A 22,492-nucleotide genomic window follows, 5' to 3' on the forward strand; every position below is an offset into this window, starting at 1 on the left:
GCAGATCTCTGTTCGGCTGAAAGAAAATCTTTTAGATAAACAATTAATAAACATAAAAACCGAAAGAAGAACTGAAGCCTCTTCTCGTCCTTCGATACGCGGGCTGCCCCAAGGCCACCCCGGGCCTTTCCAGGCCCCTCAAACAGCCAAAAACCGGATAAGCCACAAATCCTTCAGTGTCCAATCACATGGATCACAAGACCAGCATGGAACCTAAACCCAAACCGGCTTTTATCAGATATCACTTCACGTGATTTCAGTCCCTAGAGAGGGTTTTTCTGTGACAGAACAAGGGGAGGATGGCCTTCAGGTGAAGGAGGGCAGGGTTAAATCAAATATTGGGCAGAAATCACTCCCTGTGAGGGTGGGCAGGCCCTGGCACAGGGTGCCCAGAGCAGCTGTGGCCGCCCCATCCCTGAAAATGTCCAAAGCCAGGATGGACATCAAGAGCAACCTGGTCTAGTAAAAGCTGTCCCTGCCCATGGTTTGGTGTGAAACTGGATGAACTTTAAGGTCCATTTCACCCCAAACCATTCTGGGATTCTATGATTCTCAAAAAAACCCCTCTATTCCTTAGATCCTACAAACAAAAGAAAAAACAGATCTTAAAATAAATATCTGGCCTTCTCCACAATTCTTTTAAACAGTCCAAATCCGGGTACTTGCAAACACCTCAGGTGAGTGAGTAATTTTTTTTTTCAAAAGAAGCAACGTTACAATTTTTGGAAAACTGAAAACACCCGCGGAATAACTAAAAATAAATCCTTATAAATGTTTCGGCGTGCTGCCATCTATCTTCTTAATAGAGCTCTGAACGTGATACCCTGTAAAACAAAGAGCAGGAATGGCCTGTGCTGTGTGAGCTGCAGACAAACACTTCCACCCCATCAGGAACTCCCCATCTGCACTCCATGGGCAGATCCAGTGAGTCTGCTCTGCACTGAGCTTTTAAACAGCAGAGCTTTTATCTGCTCACAGGGTTGCATTAAAAATCTTTATGTGAATGCAGCAGATATCAGTGGGTTGTCAATAAAACCTGAATGTCATTAAAGCGCTTTAATTCTTTAAATGCCGTTAACCCTCTAATTATATTTGTAAATTCTGCTGTTGAACTGTAAGGAAGTTATGAATTCTGACATGTTGTATCACAACAAATACATTTAGAGACTAATACACAAACAGCTTTGGTGGCAGAGAATCGCTTTTAGAATCATTCCCTCTTGATTAAACACACAAATCACCAACTAGCACACGTTGTAGCTGCAGTATTTCCCTGTCAGGCTAAAATCCATGAAGGAAAAAATAAAAATTAAAGCTTAAGGATTCGAGGCAGAAACCAGAAAAGCTGCCTCCATGGAAACTTGACTACATAGTCAGAAATCACACCAGAATGTTTGATTTCACAGCAACAAGTTTGAGAAAATGTCTTGAGATATCTTGAGCTGAATACCACTCATGCTATATTTGAAAATACTGAACATTAGTACTGAGAAACATCCAAATAAAAGGCTGAACTAAGACTAGTTTTCTATTCATACTAGAGTAAACAAAGGAACCTTTTCCCCCTCAATACAAACAAGCAGGTAAAATAAAAATTCACAGCAATTTTGAAAAGCTAATTGAATCTGAAGCCTCTGGAGCAAACATAGCAAAGGTCACATGTATCCTGATCTCAACAGTTTAATTATATTTTCCCAGAGAAATTAGCAACTTACTCATACTTTTATCAACAGAACATTAATACACAGACATTAAACACAATGGCCATCTGTCTTTGAAAACCAAAACTACCCCAATGATCAGAACATGCTGCTCAACCAGTCCTGCTGGAAAGCAAAGGCTCTAAAATGCTCTCATGAATAGGGATTTCCATCTTTAAATGCAGTTATTTTTCTAGTTTTGGCTGTCAGATGCACCAGCTGGTATAAATTGAGCAAGCCTGGATGGTGTTCTAAAATCAAATCAAATCACAGTTGAAATTCTTTGCACATATATACATGCTGGAAACAAAATACATGCTGACTAAAAATAATCTTGATTTCAGTTCTAACTTGCATAAATTAATTTTTAAGCAAAATGCGGGTTTTAATGATGTCTGTCATGTAACAAATCAAAGATCAGGAAAATGACAGCATTCTTTAAATTATTGTCATGTAACTACGACTGACCTAATTTTACTGGGGACTAATCTGGAAAAAAAGTCTCATGTTTCCATCTTGGCAAAGAGTTTGTCTTTTTAACCTCATATTCTCTAATTAAAAGTAAGATTTGAATCATATGTTGCCATGCATAATGACTGCACTTACACAGTTCATTACACAGGAAAGCAGACCATTGATAAATCAAGAATTCCACAAATAAAACCATACAACATAACACTCCAGTCCAGAATTAGATAACTCTTGGCTGATTTTCAAAAGTATTAAACAAGCATCCACTCTACCATATTTTAAGGTTGGCAACAGTTTCTTCATGATCATCACTCTAAATAACTACGGGAAAGCATCCAGACCTCAATGGAATAATGAAAAAAAAAAATTAAAAAATCAGAAAACTGACCATGATTTGAATTAAGATTTTTTTTGCTTATCACGTATGCCTTAAAAAAAAACCCCACCCTGTGTGTTAAATGTAGACGACATCCACACTCTGCTCTTCACAACTCAGACTCCTGCTTTTACATTGCAATTATAAGGAGCTCCCATTTTATTTTCTGCTCACAAACAGTTCCAATGTATTCATGAAGGATTTGCATTTTTCAGCATCTTAACCCCACCCTGTGTGTTAAATGCAGACGACATCCACACTCTGCTCTTCCCAACTCAGACTCCTGCTTTTACATTGCAATTATAAGGAGCTCCCATTTTATTTTCTGCTCACAAATAGTTCCAACCTATTCATGAAGGATTTGCATTTTTCAGCATCTTAATCACGTTTATCAAAATTTACAAACTCACCTATTTACCACCTTTTCCCCAGCAATCTGGGGACAGGAGCTGTTGCTGTTTTATGGTACCTGGTGGTCCCCAGCCCTCACCTCTCGTATTTTCACACTCTAATTAACATCTTATTTTAATAACTCTGGCAGACAGAGACTGCTGGAGCAATGTAGGAGTTTGTGGTGGTGCCACAGCAGAAAGGAGCAATAAATAAGTAAGTGTAAGTCTTGGGTCATGCTACTCTTACCAGCAAATCTGCTCGATGGCTTTAGAGGGAGAACAAGTGTGAGTGAGTGTTGTTGATTATTCCTTGACTGGTTTTCATTTCAAGTATTCCAATACTGTAGGCTCCAGAAGGAAAGCAAGCCAGTTATTTTTGTTGTTTTCCTTGGTTGTGTATGCTCCTCAATGCCAAGAAATGGACGGGATTTGGGTTTTGCCTCAGTGAATGATGACGTAAGTTATTGAGGATAATACATGCCTACATTTGCATTCCAAATGTAGGGGAAAATACATTTTTATATGTATTATAAATACAATACAATATAATATAATATAATTATAAATACAATACTCTTCCATCTCCAGGAGCCATTAGATTTCCTCCACAGGACAGACTATAGATACAATTTTAAAAATCAGTTTGTTTTTGTAGTTATGCAACTTTATGGAATAATGTCACCCATCACTGCCAAAGTTTTACTGAAGCTGAAAATGGGGGAGCAGCTAAAACCCCAAACCAAGAGGGTACTTGGTACTCAAAGCCAACTTCCTAAGCTGTACTAATGTAGTTTTCAGGAGTCACATTGAGAGTAACTCAGCCTTGGATTTGGGAAGTGCTCAGCTCACTCTGGCTCTCTCACTATGAATGTTTTCTGCCTGCTACTGTTTTATCTCCTCAAGGCTTTGCGGACTTGGTGCTTTGATTCCCTTTTTGGACCCCGAACAGCTTGCTCTATGGTTAGCTGATTTTTCCTGTTAAAAAAAAAAAAACAAAAAATCCCACTGGGCTTTCAGTTCTCATTTGCATCACACTGAGGAACTACAGTTGTTTTTGCCAGAACTGTAACTCTGCATATCTCCATTTTCGCTGCTGGCTGTGGGATGAAACCATGAACTCCTGATTGTGCTGTTAGCTGAGGAGGACAGTGTGGAGTGGAGCTCGTGTATACAACACTGAATTCTTCTGAAGCCTGCTATGTGCTGTAATTTCAAATGTACTCGCACAATGGCTTCATTTATAACTCATAGTTTAAACACGCTGTCTGAAGTAACCCCGTTGGTTACATTCCCCATTCATTGGTCTCGGCCTCAAACAGCAGCCCATTGTCTCCCCTGCTGTAGCCAACACAGCCAAAATGCCTGATTCACCTTTATTATAATGTGAAACAATGTCTATTAAGAAACAATGGTCTGAAATTTCCTCAGGCGAGTTCTGCAGAAAAACATTTCTGACATCAAGATGCGTTCCAGCAAATACAGCAATTGCATGGCTGCACCACCACCCGTATCAAAAAGGCTTTTTTCTTGAGCAAGAATGAGTCAGAAACATGAAAAATAGTTAAATGTTCAGAAACTTGTAGCTATATTGGATTATCTTACATCTAAATTAAGTATGGATAGCATGTTTTCCAAAGTTCATTGCTTTGAAAGCCAAATAATGCAAATGATAAGGGCAGAAACCACTTCAGGATAGCCTTAACACAAATCTAAAAAAAGGCATTTCCTCAGCTACCAGAGAGCTTTTATGCTCTATAAACACACACAAGGAAAGCAAAGGAGGAAAATCTCTGCTCTCAGCTTTCGGGCTCTCCTATTAAAGCAATATTCATAATCCCTGCTGCCCAGCTGTGTGAGGCAGCCATTTAACTGGTTCACCTTTAGAGATCACAAGGCCCGTGAATAAATCCCTCCTGAACACAAGATGGGAGCAACTCCCCAGCTCAGCAACCCCTGCCAGGGTTGCAAAATTTAATTTATGCAACTCCTCCAAGGCAAGGAGATGAACACAGGCACCAAAAAACACACGGAAAGCAGCGTGACCTCACTCCCAGCCAGGATTTAAAGGGCATCACGCTGAGAGACAAGCTTGGTACGTACCATGTACATACATATATTCCACTTGAAATCCGTGCTTCACTCACCCTTTTCCAAATAATTGGGTTTAAAATGCATTTCCTTCCCTGCTACACAGCTCCTCTGTACTCCATCATCCCTTTGCTACCCAAGCCATGTCCTGTGTCAAGTCTTCCTCAGCTCTAAAATATCTTCCACAAAACAAATGAAACAGAACAACAGCGACTCTTCAGAAAGTTTCTTGGTCTACTTTATTTACAAGTTTGTTTCTATTAACCAAACCACTACGACATCCCTCCATAACAACTGATACAGATCTCAAAAACTCCTTTAAGGTGAAACTATTAAAATACTAAGGGAAAACATAGGAAAGCTGCTAACTAAGAAATCATTTCTCTGCTCTATAAAGCCCAGGCAATTAGGATTACAGTAAATGAAACCTGCAGAAAAAACCCAAAACTCTTCCTCCTCCCAGCAAGTGTTTGCCTTTGGTTTTCCGGGAATAGGAAATGCATTTCCTCTGCTGCTCCTGCAGGAGAGATTCACAGAGCAACAATGCCCACAAAAAGGAACTAAACTAAGAAAATCTCAACTGAGTCAACACTGAACCTAAAATTACTCCTTCAGTGTCAAGCTAAGGTCTCTGCTGTTAAAAGCAGAGTGACTTTTTGTATATAATATAATTATATTATATACAAATATTATAACATTATAATATTGTAATGCTCATGAGTGACTTTTTGTATATAACATAATTATATTATATACAAATATTATAATATTATAATATTATAATATTATAATTAATAATTAATTATATTATATTTAATATAATATAAATTATTAAAATATTATAATTAATATAATAATATATTATAGTATAGTATAATATATACTATTATTATATTATTATATAATATTATATATTATATAATATTATATTATTATTTTATTATTATATTATTATTATATTATATAGTATATACTATTATTATAATTAATATTATAATATATTATAATATAATATATACTATATTATTATATAATTATACTTTAACTATATTATTATATAAATATAATAATTACTTTTAATACACTAATACACACAGGCACAGACAGTGTGGTTTTGTTGTAGTCCCAATGCTGCCCTATCAGGAAAAACAAGGATTCTTCCACTTGCACCAGGATAAAGAGGCTTCCTCCTTCCCAACACAGCTTGAATCATGTATCAATATGTGACATATAATACAGATTCTGTGTTAGTTCTGGGTAATTTGACAGCAGAGAATTAGATTCCGAACTTGAAATCCTTCTAGGAAGTTATTACTGCTGCAAAATTACTATAATATGACTACTGCAACAGTTAATTAAAAAGATCTGTCACCATGCTCAGGAAAGAATTTTTCACAGGCTGTTTTTGCTACCAGCTCCACCTGCTTTAAGCACTCACACACTCCAATTTACACAGTAAATTGGAATGCTTAGTTGAATCTATGTAAGCAAACTTAAAATAACTACACCCCTGAAGTAATGAAAAGAGGAAGATAAGGAATGAATTTCAGTATTATTAACAACACCCCTTCTCTTTCACTCTCAATTATGTTTGTTTGTATAAAATCATTTGTGTCAGGGCACATTTTATTAGCTTGCTGTAAAACATCTGTAGGAAACTCAGGCAGCAATTAGACAGATTAATGTCTAATACTGAAGAGTAATTTACCCCATTCCCCACTGCCAGCTCAGAAATGCTACTTTGCCCTCCCTAAATGTACTCTTGCTACATTTTTCCAGACTACTGCAGAATATAAATTATGGCTATAAACACATACACATAGAATTTTTTAAGGACTCTATCAAATTGTTAGAAAAAGGGAAACCATCTAAAATTCTCTATTAAAGGTTGAAGTCAACAAGACACCAAGTCCCAAAGACCTTATTACAAATACACATAAACAACATGGTAAATTCAGAAGAACTTGGGGGGAAAAAAATTAATGAGGATTTACCAGCTTCCAATACTCAATTAATAATAATTATTTAATTAATAATAATTTTAATTTTAATTTTTTAATTTATTTAATTAAATAATAATTAAATTAATTAATAATTAAATGTGAAAATCCACTAAACACCCACTGAGAAGATGCTGCTTAGAGCAAAAGGTGACCTGTAACCTTTACTGTGAGGGTGTGTAGAAAAATAATGCTAATTCGCATTCCAATTCAGTCTCAAGCCTGCCTGCCCTGCAGATAAGATAAATGCATCTGTAACACCAGGCAGTTTTCATCAGAAAAACACAAAACTGCATTCCTGACAGCCCAGTCTCAGCAGCACCCACCACTGCCCCACATAGATAATGCACAATTCTTGGGAAAAGCGCATCAAATGAAATTTAAAACTCCTTTCCTCGCGTTTATTTGGAAATAATAATGATAATTTTTAAAGCCTTTGATCCAAGGTGCCCTGAAAGGGCAGCATATGTGCATTCAAGGAGAAAAAGCAGCTGCACACTGATCCAGCCTTGATAGCAAGTCACCCCGAGTGCAGCGATCTGTTCTGTTCTAAGGGATGTGGACTGGCATTTATAGCACAGGTATAAATGTGTCAAAATCCTGTTTGACTTCTAAATCACTCAACCAAGTCAGTCTCAATCTCCAGATGAGCTTTTGTTCTCTCTAAATGCTCCATTAGGAGATTGGGAGCCTTTTTCACACAGGTTTTTCAGAATATATTCTTACTAAGTTCACCACTTTTCAGTTACTCTTCCCACCAGCCTATCCCAGATATTTATTTACATGCAATTATCTATTCAGGAAACACATTTACAAGCTCAGAAACATCTCCTTGCTGCTCTCTTCCCTCAATGTCATCTTCACTACCTGAGTTCTCCAATAATTTACTGGCTCATCTTCCTTCACCCTCAGGATGCACAAGGCAATAGTGAGAAATGTGATATTTACAGACCTGCATCTGCAGGAACAACCCATGGGAACAAAGAAAATAACATTATTGTCACACACAGGGTCATCCTGACAAGCAGGACAACTCAGGAGGGAAAAGCATCCAAGAATGCTGGAAAAAAACAGAGATTGCCATCCCAAAAAAGATTTCTTTTCAGCCTACTGAAAAGCACAGAGCAGAAGCCGGAGATCCCATAAAAAGGACTTTTAAATAATAGGGAGGATGACCTGACATCTTTTTGGGAAGCTCACAGGACGAAGGAGAAGCAGATTTGCTCAGGCCAAGGGTGTTTTGAAGGTGACACTGCCAAGTCCTGCTCACCAGCACAGGCCGCTGCCCTTTGCAAGAAGAATTATTTCCCACACATTTTTCCTTTATTGCCACACACGTGTAAGGTAGAAACACTTTCACAAACTTTTAATAACGGTTTAAAACATTAACATTTAAAACAACAGCAGGATGAGGAAGAGGAAGAGCACAAATAAAGGAAGGAAAACCAAGCTGATGTTCCTCTAATGAGCAACGTGCAAATCTCGTCATCTGATATCTATACTGGGTAAAACCAACTTTTTGGAGGAAAACAAACAAAACACAGTTGAAAAAATAGCAGGTTCTTTCTGGAGCTTTCTTATGATATTCCCACATTTTTGCCTACAGTATTTCTGCATATTATTTGGGAAAATATGTAAGAATTTAGTTTATTATTATTTAGTAAAATATCTGCTAGCAAGCTGCATAAAGATACAATCCATCTCCTCAAGGAAAATCTAGAATTCCCAGAAGTACACAAGTAACACAATATGAAATCTGGAGATAATTTCCTTTATCTAAAAGGCAAACAGATATAAATATTTCATCTTTCCATCAAATTAGGCACATTAAACATGTAAGTGAAGTGACTAATATTTTAAGTGTTTTTTTATTTGGAAGAAAATAATGAAATTCAATTTTATGAAGTAGTTACACTTTCAATAATCATCTACTGTTTCTGTTTAATATTTTTTTAAAAAATCAGATCAAATCCAACTAGCACAAGCGCTTCAGATAGAACAACTTGACACCAGGAATGAAAACTCAGGATTTTTCAAGAGGGAGAATGGACACAGAGTGCTTTTTCCTGGGCTCTCTCTAGTTATATTTGATGTGAATGATGCGTTACAGAGCATCTTAAAAATACAAACAGACATCCTACACAACAATTTTGTAATTCCTTTTAATCCCATCCTGCAGTTTACACCCCAACCAGCCCCGCGCCGCATCCTTTCTTACACACAATATTAATATTTATTCCCATTTTCTTGAAAAACTTATCTAGAAATCAGTCAGTCAGCAACTTGTCGTGATTTATAGTTGGGTTTTTTTTTTTTTTTCCTAGCTATTCACTGAGAGCCAGAGCTCAGAATATGGAATAGCAGGCCTGCTGCCAGCAGACTTCCTGCACTGCAAGCCTGAAGCATATGGATAAGCTCTTAATACAATACAGAAAGACACTTCTTGAATGTGGATTGCTGTGCACAGAAGTTCAGCACAAGTGTATAGACCATGAGCAAAGTGCCAGCAGATATAAATCTGGGGATTTATGGCAGAGATGCTCGACAGGAGAGGTTTGTGCTGCCCGAATTCCAGAGCCGCGCGGTGCAGCCAGCGCTCGCGCCCTCAGACACCAGAGCACAGGTGGCACAATGTGACATCTGAGAAGGGAAAATAAACACCCACACCCACACCCGGCTCCAGTGCACCCACAGCTCAACAGGCAATCATTAATACTGACGTTATTCTGAATATTACATTGGTTTTCCTCGGTTTCAGAGCAACCCGGTACATAAAAACGAACTCATCACTTGGTAGCTTTGCATGGTTCCTCAGTTTTCAGATAACCAGCTTATGTTACACGATTTAATCATCCCTTAAAGATTGTTTCATCCAAACTTGGAAAGGTTTTTCTTTTGCCTCCATTTATGAAGGATGTTTATTTGCATCTGATTTTTAGTGGTTATGCTGGAGTAAAAAACCTTGACTAGGCAAAAAGACATTTACTTGTCACCAGTAAAGGTGACAGCCAGCTCCTTGTAGGGCCTGATCTGCTTTTTCAGCTCTGCAAGGACAAAAGCAATGCAAAAGTTTATTATAATGGCTTTCTAAGCACAAAATTTTAATTGTAACCAAGCAACATTAGAGAACACACTGTCTACAGTTACATCAGCCATACCATGGATCTGGTTTAGGTGAGTGCTGAAATTTGCCACAAAAAATTAACTAATTAAGGTGACTATTCCAAAATGGAATATCTGACAAACTGTATTTCTTAAGAGAAATAATTTGGTAAACAGATTAAACAACCACACACTTAAAAAACGGCATTTGTTAACTCACTTAAAAAATCTGCACACGCATCCACCAATTTCAACTCAGATTTCTACTCCCAAAGGTCCAAACTACAGTAACACAACATGGAAAACTGACTCAGTGCAAGGACTGGGGGTGTACTCAGCAGGCTTGGACAGAATCTTTATTGACCAGATTTGGTAAACTGAGCTTCTGGACATTTACAAGAGGCAGAATCAGCTTAAAAAACCCAAAATCAAAACAACAAAACCACCACACAAAGAAATCAGCAAAATCAGAGTCCAAAGCAAAGCTTAGCCAGGTTATGAGGATTCCTGCAGCCCTGTGCTGAGACAATGTACAATGTACATTGACAGGAAAGCATCTGCCCAGAAAATCTGATGAAGACCAAAGCCCTCTTTGAAAGCCTGTCTGGGTCTGTGCAGAAAAATTTCCTCCACACTCACCCAAAGTATTGACAGAGTCTGAGCAAGTCTACAACAAGAACCTCCTAAATTTCCCTTGCTCTGTGTACATGCAAATGATATTTTTCAATTTTATTTATAGTGCTGACCATTTTTATTCTAAATAAACGCTGACAAATTAAACTGCTCACACTCCAAGCTTCTAATTTTGTCAAGACCCATGTGAATGTAATATTTCCTTCCTATCCCTGCAGCACCTTGAAAGCCAATGCCATCCACAGGTTTTACTCTCAATTCCTCCATCAGGTTACCAAGCAACCTGCTAACCAGCTCTGCAGCCACTGTACAGCACTCCTGATTATGCCACATCCAACTTTTCCAACAAAAATACCACAAAAATACCACCACACTGAAGTGATTCACAAAGCAAGACAGAGAGTTTTGCAGCTCATTACAAAGTTTCTCTAATTTTAGAGCAGCAATTTGTTCAAGGCTAGTTAATAGCGCCAAAGACTGAGATCTTCAGTCCCAATTGGGTAAAGTCTAAATCAAATCAACAGACCATTATATAGCCTTCAAAAAAAAAATTTTCTCCACACTCACCCAAAGTATTGACAGAGTCTGAGCAAGTCTACAACAAGAACCTCCTAAATTTCCCTTGCTTTGTGTACATGCAAATGATATTTTTCAATTTTCAATTTTATTTACAGTGCTGACCATTTTTATTCCGAATAAACGCTGACAACTTAATCTGCTCATACTCCAAGCTTCTAATTTTGTCAAGACCCATTTGAATGTAATATTTCCTTCCTATCCCTGCAGCACCTTGAAAGCCAATGCCATCCACAGGTTTTACTCTCAATTCCTCCATCAGGTTACCAAGCAACCTGCTAACCAGCTCTGCAGCCACTGCACAGCACTCCTGATTATGCCACATCCAACTTTTCAAACTAAAATACCACAAAAATACCACCACGCCGAAGTGATTCACAAAGCAAGACAGAGAGTTTTGCAGCTCATTACAAAGTTTCTCTAATTTTAGAGCAGCAATTTGTTCAAGACTAGTTAATAGTGCCAAAGACTGAGATCTTCAGTCCCAATTGGGTAAAGTCTAAATCAAATCAACAGACCATTATATAGCCTTCAAAAAAAAAATTCCCCAGTTTCATGGATTCATCAAGTTGAGGCTTACATAATACCAAAAAAAAGCCAATTTTTTTTAGTGCCTAGGAGCTGGTCTAGCAGGCATCACAGCCACACTCGTCTGACTTACTCCCCTCACACTTTCTCTCAAATGCCAGCAACTAAAACCCCAGCAGAGCCCCCCGTGACTGAAAATACCTCTCGAGTTGGCAAAAATAAATACTTGCATCTCCTTCCCTTTGAAAACGTATGCTGATTTAGAATGACACCATTTGGCCTGCGATCACAACTTGTAACTGGCAAGAACTCCTACTGTCATTACTTTTTGGGATAACTGCTGCCCACACGGTGCCAGATGGTCCCTTCCACCTCTGCTGAGGAGGTGGAGCAGCACTGATGCTGTCAGCACCACAGCTTCTGCACTTTCTCCAAATCAAGACAGAGATGGTATTACCAGAATTGTGGGGGCCTGAATACATGTTGTATTGTGAGATCAGAGTGTGTCTAAGTTACTCCAAACGAGCTGCAGCTGCAGGGTCCTTAGTTGGGCAACAGCTGTGGCTTGTGAGGGTAACTGAGATAAATAGGGGTGGGTCGAGAGCCCAAGAGGAGCCCCTGAGAAGATAGAAGAAGAGCCCCAGCAGAGAGGGAAGAACAACGCTGCAGCCAAACAGAGAGGAAGGTATGGAATCCCCCGGACAGCCGAGAGCTGTGACAGCCTGAGAGCTGGGACTTTGGAGTATCAGCCTGAGAGCTGGGACTTTACGTGTATGGCAGCCAGAGAGCTGGGACTATAGAAGAGGCAGCCTGAGAGCTGGAACTGTGTGTATATTATAATCGTATAATTGTTAAAAGAAAAGGGGGAAATGTGGGGGCCTGAATATATGTTGTATTACTGAGATAAATAGGGGTGGGTCAAGAGCCCAAGAGGAGCCCCTGAGAAGAGAGAAAGGACTGTGCTGCAGAGAAAGGAGAAGAGCCCCAGCAGAGAGGGAAGAACAACGCTGCAGCCAAACAGAGAGAGAGAGAAGGTATGGAATCCCCCGGACAGCCGAGAGCTGGGACAGCCTGAGAGCTGGGACTTTACGTGTATGGCAGCCAGAGAGCAAAGATTACAACACAGAATGGAGAGAAAGAGGGCGGGCACTTGTGGATCCATCTCCCAAAGAACAATAATTTTTTCTTTCATGGTGCCTTTTACGCTAAATCCCCACTCCTGAAGGCAAAGAAACAAGGGGATGCCATGGCCCCCATGCAGGTATTAAGCAAAGGCTGGTGCCAATGAAAAGCTGCTGAGAAAGATTTCAATCAAACACAGAAATTCTAACTGTGGAGATGAGTATCTCATACTAACAACAGGGTGAAGCAGCAGGAAACTGAGTTGAGGTCTTCTAATAGACTGAAAATTAAATAGGAAAATCGTTTGAGTAAGAGGAGAAAAACCCATTAAGCAAGAAAATGGGGAATTTATCCCTCTATAAAATATAAATTATCGATTAAACTAAGATTATGTGGAACTGCAAATGCTGCTGGGAAAGATAATCAGCATTAGACTCCAACTTATACAGAAAGTAACATGAAGGAAGCAGCACACAGCTACACACACAGAATACCTGCCACAACCCAGATCATCCTGCACATATCATAAAAATAAAGTCACATGAAGAACACCAGAGCCTGCAAGCTGGGATAAACCAGCAAAATCTGCACACACACAGAAAACACAAAAAAAGGAGGAAACCACTTACACCCATATACAAGACTTACTCATTAAGGCATATAAAAAATATAAATTGCAGCAGAGGTGTTTCCTACTGATTGCTTTGTAAAAGCGTTTTGCTAAAATTATCTGAACACAGAAAAACAGCAGCAATCTCTCAAACATTATTGTACCTGCCATGGAAATCGTACAGGCATGAAGGGGAAAATCAAATAAATACCCAAAATACTTAGAAAGAAAGTAAGTAAATAAGAAACTCCCCATCATAAAATACAAATTAACTATCTCTTTTCTCACACTTCTTAATTAATAACAAATACCCAGTGTAACTTGTACTGCAAATAACAATTCACTTATCCAAAATACTTCTTTCATTAATGAGATCATTACAAATCTTAAATTTGAGATCACTGCAATTCAACCATAATTAGCAATTATAGCTGATATAAGTAAAAATAAGACAATTGAATATTCACCAATAAAGTGAGAAAATTGATGGATTTATCCTATTCATTGTTATTGGGGAAATTTTCCTCAACTGTGAAGCTATTCTGTATTTTAATCTTAAAATTATTCCCTGCAGATGAGGGTAGTTCAAGTAATTCAACCATAATTAAGAATTATAACTGATGTAAGTAAAAATAAGACAAATGAATATTCACCAATAAAGTGAGAAAATTGATGGATTTATCCTATTCATTGTTATTTGGGAATTTTTCCTCAACTGTCAAGCTATTCTGTATTTTAACCTTAAAATTATTCCCTGCAGATGAGGGTAGTTCAAGTAATTCAACCATAATTAGCAATTATAGCTGATGTAAGTAAAAATAAGACAATTGAATATTCACCAATAAAGTGAGAAAACTGATGGATTTATCCTATTCATTGTTATTTGGGAATTTTTCCTCAACTGTGAAGCTATTCTGTATTTTATTCTTAAAATTATTCACTGCAGATGAGGGTAGTTCAAGTAATTCAACCATAATTAGCAATTATAGCTGATGTAAGTAAAAATAAGACAATTGAATATTCACCAATAAAGTGAGAAAATTGATGGATTTATCCTATTCATTGTTATTTGGGAATTTTTCCTCAACTGTGAAGCTATTCTATATTTTAATCTTAAAATTATTCACTGCAGATGAGGGTAGTTCAAGTAATTCAACCATAGTTAGCAATTATAGCTGATGTAAGTAAAAATAAGACAATTTAATATTCACCAATAAAGTGAGAAAACTGATGGATTTATCCTATTCATTGTTATTTGGGGATTTTTCCTCAACTGTGAAGCTATTCTGTATTTTAATCTTAAAATTATTCCCTGCAGATGAGGGTAAAAGATGTAGTTCAAGTAGTCAGCTGAATTTCATTAGTGGTGTGATATGAGCTTCAACCGTTACACACTGGAAATGTGCAAATCTGATCTCTGAAAAGTCAATGGCAGAAAACCAGGACATATGGAAATCTGGATATAAAGACAAATAATTTCAAACAACAAGCAGACCTCTGCTGTCTCACATGCGATCTATTTTAAAAGAAATCATGACAAATTTATGAATGAAGAACTCAAGGAAAGAGCAGCAAGAAGGTTTGTCTCCATCCTCCCAAGCTCTGGCAAGGCTGGGGGATAATGGCAGACACATTTTTGGTATTTGGGAATGCACAGAGGAACAAACGCAGCTTTCAGCCGGCTCCGCTTTGATGGGCACAGTGAGGGCACAAACGCTCATCAGATGACTTCTGAGTAACTTGTGAGAAATGGGGCGCCATGAATGGAACTGCTTGTGGCGCAAGAAAGGATCATTCATCCAGCCCAGGCCCTCCACTCCGGACATACCACTGGATTTGTCCTCATTAAGTACAAGTGAACAATTAATGAGCAACAAGTTGCTCCAAGAGTCTGGAATTGTGTGGCTGAAAAGATCTCTCACAACAAATCCCCTCTGCAGCCAAGCAGTGAAATCCACAGCAAGGCTGCCCTCACCCTGCAGAGCTCCCAGATGCTCAGGAAGATGCTCCTTCGGTGGCAAATATGTTCTTTACATAAATATATAAATAACAAAAAAATATATAAATAACATAAATATATAAATAACAAAAATTATATAAATAACATAAATATATAAATAACAAAAATATATAAAAACATAAATATATAAATAACAAAATACATAGTATATAATACTATAATATTATAAAATATTATACTATAATAATAATAAAATAAATATAATAATAAATAAATTATTAATTATAAATACTATATATTAGTATTTATATAATACTAATATTATATAGTATTTTTACTAGTATTTTACTAGTATTTTTATAATAAATTATTAATTATAAATATATTTAAATATAAATATAATAAAAAATTAATTATAAATACTATATATTAGTATTTATATAATACTAATATTATATAGTATTTTTACTAGTATTTTACTAGTATTTTTATAATAAATTATAAATATAAATATATTTAAATTTAAATATAAATATAAATATAATAATAAATTATTAATTATAAATACTATATATTAGTATTTATATAATACTAATATTATATAGTATTTTTACTAGTATTTTTATAATAAATCATTAATTATAAATATATATTATAAATATATATTATAAATATATTTAACCATAAATATAAATATAATAATAAATAAATTGTTAATTATAAATACTATAATAATAATAAAATAAATATAATAAATAAATTATTAATTATAAATACTATATATTAGTATTTATATATAGTATTTTTACTAGTATTTTACTAGTATTTTTATAATAAATTATTAATTATAAATATATTTAAATATAAATATAAATAAATTATTAATTATAAATACTATAATAATACTAAAATAAATAAATAATATAATACATAAATATATAAATAACAAAAAAATAAATAACAAACACTGGTAGGAGCTGAAATGTCAACATGCATGATTCATTGCTCCCTTCATTACTGATGCCAGCAGCACTCTCCCAGATGACTTCCCTGCCATCAGCTCACACAGCATCACCCTCAGCATGCAGGGGCCTGCCTGTGTGGGAACAGTAACATGAACTCACCAGGATCCTGTGTGTGTTCCTCAAGTATCTGCATCTGCCTCTGCCAAACCGGCCCTTAAGGATTCCTACCTCAGGTTACTTCTTCAGGAAAGCTAAATAATCCCCATCTCTACCATGCAGCAGGATGGATGGGAGAGGAAGAGCAAAAACAAAAAAAATCTGCTCAAATTTTAAGTTCGAAAAAGCAAAATTTTTTAGAAAATAAGCCCTGCGCTCAGAGCAGGAGAAAACTTTGCCGAAGTGTTATAAAAATTACTAAGGAAGCAAAACTTAGAGCAAAGTTTGCTTGATGCAGAATACATATGCTTGATGCAGAATACTTTGCCAAAGTGTTATAAAAATTACTAAGGAAGCAAAGTTTGCTTGATGCAGAATACATAGAAACCCAACTATTACAAAGATTTTATAAAAGCCATGAATAAGTAATGATTCCTTCAAAATCAAATAATGACGCAACATGGCACAAACCCAAAGCTGAGTCAAAGAAGCACACGGTACTTTTTATGTTTTATCATTACTAATTAATGCTTTCTTACAGAGTATTTTTCAAGATAGAGTTTTATGTTTTATCATTACTAATTAATGCTCTCTTACAGAGTATTTTTCAAGATAGAGTTTCTCATGCCACAGTACAAATTCTGTTATTTGATGAATTTTGGAAGGACAGGGAATAAAAGCTACCCAGGAAGAAAGCCAGGCTGCTCAGGGGACTCAACAGATTATTGAAAGATTTCTCTTCCTGAGGAGCTGAAACTCCACAGTCCCACTACCACAGCACCCAGAACATACAGCACCTTTATTCACAACCTAGTAAAATAACTTCTGCTCTCTCCTCAGAATCCCACAGGCAATTCCATGCCAAATTCCTCTTCAATGTGTCCAGCATCCCTGCTAAACTAGATCCTTTCATCACAGGCTGCTGAAGTGGAAACTTGAAGAACCCAGGGATGGGACAGCTTCACAAGGGTCTAAATTCCCAGTTTTTCCCTTTCAAATAAGTCTACAAAACAAGCGCTATTTCCTCTAAGTAACGTAGAGTTTGCATTTAAAGTAATCACTTTTTAAATTAACGTAAAACAAACAACTGCATTTTAGCCCCATACAATGGGACTGGAACCATTCTAAGGAACATAACTAGAATTTAGTTTTTTCCAAGCTCATAAAAATCCAGCTGGCAAATAAGCCAGAGACAAATGACCCAGTTCACCGGATCAAGTATTTCCAGGTGCAGCGAGCTCCGAGCACACTGATTTATCTGCAGCGAGTGCAACAGGCACGTGCTCCACTTTCCAGTTAAAATGAAGGTGCCACTCTGGGTTGGCTGGAGCTAATTTTCCTCACAGTCGGAATTTTCCTCACACAGGGCCACGTGTTGGTCAAAGACTTGAACTGCAAGAGTCAAAAATAACCAGCGGGCCCAGTTCTGTTAGCAGTGATGACCATGGTAACCTTAACTCCCTCAGTGGCAATGTCACCATGTCCTGTGTCACCACAGAGCTTCACAGTCCTGTGGGTGCTGGAGGAACTCCTAGAGGTGGGCACACCTTTATCACATTGGAAACAAAGCACAAAACCTGAAATTACCTATCAGGCTGACTGCAAGGGTTATAACCAATGACGTAACAAAGGCTGCAAATCTATGAGAATCTGTGGAATATTAAATATAAACCACTCGCTTGTTATCACATTGGAAACAAAGCACAAAACCTGAAATTACCCATCAGGCTGACTGCAAGGGTTATAACCAATGACGTAACAAAGGCTGCAAATCTATGAGAATCTGTGGAATATTAAATATAAACCACTCGCTTGTTGTACACCAAAAGGAGCCATTTTAAGGCTTTGTGCAACACTCCAGACACAAATTCCCAACTGGAATCAGCCATTCAGAGAGCTCAGAAAGGACAAACCCAGCCACTCCATTTCCCACCCCTGCATCCTCCTCCTGCCACTTTCAGACTCCACAGGTGAAGTTCAGCTCGCTGATCTGAAATTAACTCCACAAAATAAACAAAAGCTGTCATTCACACAACATTGCTCTAAAGTTCAACGCAGCACAGGACACTGAGGGTGGGAGAACAGGACAGTGATTCAGCACAGCTTCTTAAAATCCGCCTAACCTCATCAAGAAACAACACCCAAAGCCGTCTGCCTGTCTGGATGGCAAAGGAAATTACCTTGTCAAAGGAAATAACCATTGTGCTCGAAAGAAAATTCATCCTCAAAAAGTTGAAAGAATCAATGTTTATACATCAAAGGGACAAGAAACAAGGGTTTTGCTTTTGAAACAATTTCAAAGCAAAAGATTTTTTTTTTTTTAATAGTGCATAATATGGGATTACAGGTGTTAGCAGGCTCTCAGCTGATCTCATGTTTAACCACCTCTAGAAAAGGGAAATCTTGATGAAACCTAAGAAAGGACATAATCCTTCTCTTTTTCCAATGAGAAAAACCATGCACAAATTTTGGAGAGTCACAGGTCCATTTTTTTGTTTTTCATGTACCAAGGGGTTGTTCCAGTTTTCTGGCGTCCCTCTTATTGTTTTTCTTCTGCAGTCTAACAAAAAAGTAAGATATACTACTATGAATTTTAACAAGCATCCTGAAATGAAACAAAATCCAAGACTATAAACTAATGAATACACAGCATAAATAACATAAATGTGTCACAAGCAGGCCTGGCATCAAAGTGCTCTTCTGGAATTACATATAAACTTACACCTGCAAAACTCAAGAGTAAACAGTGCATAATGCTGTGCATGATACATATTTGGGCCTTCAACCATTTGCATTTATGGTCATTAATATTAATAAGCGAGAATTTGCAAGCAGGAAGTTAGGGATGCTTGCCTGTAATGTATTAAAAAATTCATCTTGCAAAAATTCCCTGCACATAACAGGTATGCTCATGGATTTCTCAACATTAACATATATATATCACTGGTATTTCTAAAGGTTTAGCTGAAAGTAAATCTAGTGCATGCAACCTGAAATTTAAAACAACCCAGGAGCTCACACAGGATCATGGGAAAACCGATGGAAAAGACAGAAAGATGAAAACGAGAGGAATTGCTACAAGGCAATCAATACTGATAAGGAGTTTATTTTATAAAATTATATTAGTCATCCAGCTACCCTGAATATGTAAGCAGTAATTCACACGGTAATTACAAGTCTACATTGCAGGCCGGCATGCTCCAACATCCCATGGCCACAGCAGAGATCCAAACAGGATACAACCCTGCCACTCCAATGGAACTGGGGTAAATTTGGAATACAGTCTTTCACTGTGTAGGATGAGTCACTACAGAAAAGAAGCACAACTCTAGTTTGTTTATTTTCTTAGAAGCCCAAGAGTCCTAAAAGCCACAGACCTCAAACTGGCTAAGATAGTCTTTGCCTAAGCATTGCTGCTGTCTTTCCACCAACGGTTTGTTTGCAGTGAAAAAATGAGATTTTGATTATGACCAATGGCAATATATTGTATTTTTTTCATTCAACCATAGGTCTATCATGCATTTAATAAGTAAACATTCCTCCACACCAACTGCCCATAATCTAAGGTGTCTCTCACCACACAGTAAAAAGCCTCATGTGACCGTACCCAGCAAATCCTCTTCAAAAACATTCTCACCAAAAGGCACTTATTACACCAGCTCCTTTTTCCTGTTTTATTCACGCCTTAGGAACGGATGTTCCCAGGCGCAGGTTTGGAAATTAAATTCCGAAGATTAAATAAGGAAAACAACAACCTTCAGCATTCTGCAGGAATCATTCCACGCTCCAGCCTGGGCAGGGTCTCCTGGCCATGTTGCTGCTCTCCATCCACAGCACTCTTGCAGTATTTCTTCTTCTCCTCCCAATCCAACATTGATTTGCCTTCGCTCCAATACCGCAGCTATGTTGCAGCGCTAATTAGCCTCCATAATTTATTTAACTTCTCCAGCTATTTCATTTTCCTTGCACTATTTCCACCTTGATAAAAGCCCAAAACCCACACCGCTCCATCACTGCCTAAACCAGCTCGCCGCAACTTCCCAACACAAACAGCGATGAGAATCCGCCTTTTCCATCCCAAACACCCATCCGAGCGCCGTCTGCCTCATCATCATCATCATCATCATCATCTCGCATTGCTTTTTTGCATTTTAGCCCCCACCGACCAACCCACGCGTGTAACGGAGAGCCACAGCGTGTGTCATTGGGCTCCGCACGCCTTACTCACCGCTCCGAGGGCGCGCACGGAGCGGGTTTAACCCTCGCGGCGCCCGCAGCGGCGGGGGCGAGCCCGGTGAGCGCCCGCATCACGTGCGCGGTACCTGCGGCACCTCCCGCTAAACGCGGCGCGAGGGACGCGGCCTCGCTGCAGCCTCCGCCGGGCCCGAGGGGATGGATGGGGCGGAAAAAGCGCCCATCGCTGACCCCCGCGCGCCGCTTTCCCCTCAAACAAAACGGTCGGTTTCCTTCGCCAACAAAACAGTCAGTTTCTCACTGAAGAAATAGAATTTTGGGGCAACTCGCTGCTCGCGCCGACCCCGCCTTTCCCGGCGCTCGCCGCCGCCGCATCCCAATCGAATGAGCGAGGCACCGACAGCGCCGGCTTCCCCTGCCCGGGAAGCGCGGGGAGGAGCCCCCCGCCCCAGCGCTGTTGTTGCGGTGCCCTCGGCCCCGTCCCCCGCCCGCGGGAGGGGCGTGGCGGGGATCGCGATCTCCCCCCTCCAGCCCCCTCCTCACGACCGCCGGGCGTTGCCCCCTCACGGTGTGTCCCCGTCCGTGTCCCACCCGCGCCCCTCGCCCGGCGCTCCGCTGCTCCTTACCTGGCGCGGGAGGCTCCCGGCGGCCCCTCACAGAGCGCGGCTGCGCCTCCCTCCTCACCGCATCGCCGGGAGCCGCCGCCGCCGCGGCGAGCGCGCGCCCGAATGGGAGGGGACGGGGGGCGGCCGGTCTCGCCCCTCCTCGGCGGCTCCTTCACCGCCCGCCCGCTACAGCGCCCCCTCCGCCCGTCCGTCCGTCCGCCCGTCCGTCCCTCCGCGCCCGCCGCGGCCTCCTCGGGGGAGCCGCCGCTCCTCCCCTGCCGCTTTCCTCTTCCCTTCCCCCGTTCCTTCGCTCGGTCGGCTCCGAGCTCGCCGCCGCCGCCGCCTCACGGGAGCCCGCGGAGGGCGGGGAAGGGAAGCGGCGCGCGGGCGCGCGCGCTCCCGGGGCTCCCTTACCCACCGCCCCCCATGAGCGCACGGAGGGGCGCGGCCAAGCGCGGATTCGTGACGAGGGCACGGTTATACAAAACAGGCGCGCCACGCTCCTCGGGAGCGCAGCGCTGCTGCCGGCTCCGCGCTGCCCGCATCGCCTTTCCTTCCTTTCCTGCCTTTCCTTTTTCTCCCCACCCCTTCCTCTCCGGCCGTACCTGGCGCGGCTGCGGGAGCCGGCCGGGGATGCGCCTCGCTGACACCCGGCCGGCCGGGAGCGGGGGAGCAGCGCCCGCGCCCGGCGAGACGCGGAAACTCTGGGCGCGGGCGGGGGCAGGATCCGCCGGGGACGGGGAACGCGGCCGCGGCCGTGGCCGAGCCACAGGACGTGCCCGAGCCGTGTGCGCTCGCAGCCCGATCTACCCTGGGTTGCCTCCCCACTCCCGGTGGGCAGCAGGTCCAGGGCCTCGCTCAGGTGAGACCCCGCCTGCAGAGCTGCCTCTGGGGTCCCAGCAAGGACGTGGACTTGGTGCCTGCTCTGGACTCCCTCCAACAAGATGATTAGAGGGTGGAGCAGCTCTGCTCTGAGGAAAGGCTGAGAGAATTGGGATTGTCTAGCCTGGGTGA

The 22,492-nt window shown here is 40.0% G+C and overlaps 1 protein-coding gene across 9 annotated transcripts in view; it reads right to left on the minus strand.

Moving 5' to 3' along the window:
• TANC2 (tetratricopeptide repeat, ankyrin repeat and coiled-coil containing 2) overlaps positions 1–22,104 on the minus strand; it is a 151,229-nt gene extending 129,125 nt beyond the window's left edge. For 5 of the 9 annotated variants that reach the window (XM_074557742.1, XM_074557740.1, XM_074557741.1 and 2 more), the window contains exon 1: positions 21,500–21,651. The gene's annotated coding sequence lies outside the window, so the exon portion shown is untranslated. Of the gene's footprint in view, positions 1–5,083; positions 5,107–20,434; positions 20,820–20,907; positions 21,348–21,499; positions 21,652–22,083 lie in introns of those variants that run through there. The other 4 variants (XM_074557737.1, XM_074557735.1, XM_074557736.1 and 1 more) reach the window with 4 other exon arrangements.
• Positions 22,105–22,492: the final 388 nt, after the last annotated feature.

Source organism: Zonotrichia albicollis, chromosome 23 (assembly GCF_047830755.1).
Source record: "Zonotrichia albicollis isolate bZonAlb1 chromosome 23, bZonAlb1.hap1, whole genome shotgun sequence".
NCBI classification, from domain to species: Eukaryota; Metazoa; Chordata; class Aves; order Passeriformes; family Passerellidae; genus Zonotrichia; species Zonotrichia albicollis.